We start from the raw sequence: 1,810 nt of genomic DNA, 5'->3' as shown, positions 1-1,810 counted from the left end.
GAGCTAGCCACGGCGGCTCCTTCACTCTCTGACTCCGCGGCCACCGCAGCCTCTGCCTGGACCGGTCCTTCTACGATCTTCGCTCCATCAGATGCCTCCCTCTGCACCTGCTTCTCTTGCTCTTTCTCTAACCTCCTTCGTGAGCACTTCCTGGTCTCTTCACAATTGATTATATGCGGAGACTTGCTTTTGGTACCAAGATCGAGACCTTGAGTCCAGGCCGTTGCATCACCCTCACCTCTGATTCGGTCAATAGAAAGACCAGCACAACTGCTAGTGCTAAGGTCTTTATCGGAGGGGTGGAGATCACGCAACCTGATCTCTTCAACAACGGCATGGTGGTTATTCATGGCCTTCAAGGTTTCATCTCTCCGCTCTCTCCGTTTTCTTGCGACGTGGAGAGGATGACCTCGCTCTCGTTCCCGTTCCATCCAGATCATCATTCTGGTCAACATATCCAGACTTCCGGCTCGGTGCAGCCTGCTATAATGCGCCTGATGCTCAGAGATGCCATGCTCCGGCTCCGTAACAATGGCTTCAGCATCCTAGCCCTCGCTATGAAGGTGAAGTACGCCGAGCTTGTGACTCTTAACAATACAATATGACGGTCTTCGCCGTTGACGACCTTTCGATCTTCTCCGGTTCTCACTCTTATATCATATCAGCAACGTCAGGTTCCACATTGTGCCGAACCATTTCTTGTCGATCGCGGATCTGGAGAAGCTTCCGGTGGGGACTGCTCCGCCGACATTGGAACGAGGCCAACCGCTGCTTATCACAACCTCTGGTGCCGGTGGAGGTTTGACCTCGGCGCCGATGAGGATTAAGGTGCCGGACGTCATCCGCAACGTCAAGATCGTGGTGCACAGTGTGTACTTGCCATTTCCACATATTAATCCTGTGGCTGCGGCTTACGACAGTATCCTAGGAGGCTCAGAAGTCTCAGGAGGAGATCAGACGATGGAAGGAACGTGTGCTGCTCTGGATGGGCATGGAGGTTGTGGTGAGTCCCCGATGCCTCAGGTCAAGCCAATGGTGGAGATCGAAGATCACCATGGCCTGTAATTAATCCTGAAAGTGTTGCTTTGGTGACACGTCTCCGTTTATTTGTTGTCTTTTTTGTGGTCAGTCAAAGACAGAAGAAAGGGGCCGAGGAAGGGGAACCCCTTCGAGTACCAATCCGGTCCATGTGCTGGTCATTCTAAAATTTAGTCAGACTATAGCCTGGGAAAAATGACATATAGAATGTAGATCATATAAAATGAAGGATGATCTAGGGTAAGGCATGGGTGAGGGATTAATAAACTAGCTCGTACCACGTAGGAAAGGGCGTAACCCCACTCTAAAAGTCGTTCGGTTCCCCTCGGGGAGGTTGAAAAAGCTCTTCACAATAGGAGCAAAAAGAAGAATTGTCAAGGTTGTCGGCATATCTGCACTGCACCCGGCTCAGCTCAAGGTGCAATCCAAGCAAAGTGAGAAGAGCAGGCGCAAAATTTACATCCAATAATTCAATCATAAATGTTTTTTCATCCATAGCCAAAGACAAACAAACCAGTAACTTAAGTTGAGATTCTATGGTCTTTATATCTTCTCTATTGCAGATTATTTTTTGAACTTCAAATTAAAATCAACTTTTATGTGAAATATGATTTGTCCAAATTATCTATAAATTTGGTAGTATTTTGATGCGTGAAGCGGTTGCTAATAATAGTAACAATTATCTTTGATTCTAAGAATATCACACAAAGATTAAAAAAAAAAACAACGTCATATCAAGATGACCAACAACACAATCTTGCACTAAACAATG

At 47.0% G+C, this 1,810-nt stretch overlaps 1 pseudogene; it reads left to right on the top strand.

The window, feature by feature from the left end:
- Nucleotides 1-1,364, top strand: part of LOC140919056 (uncharacterized) — a 2,546-nt pseudogene extending 1,182 nt beyond the window's left edge.
- Nucleotides 1,365-1,810: the final 446 nt, after the last annotated feature.

This window comes from Cicer arietinum, chromosome 8 (assembly GCF_000331145.2).
Source record: "Cicer arietinum cultivar CDC Frontier isolate Library 1 chromosome 8, Cicar.CDCFrontier_v2.0, whole genome shotgun sequence".
NCBI classification, from domain to species: domain Eukaryota; kingdom Viridiplantae; phylum Streptophyta; class Magnoliopsida; order Fabales; family Fabaceae; genus Cicer; species Cicer arietinum.
Note: the sequence above shows the minus strand (reverse complement) of the source record. Positions and strands in the feature narration are given on the sequence as shown.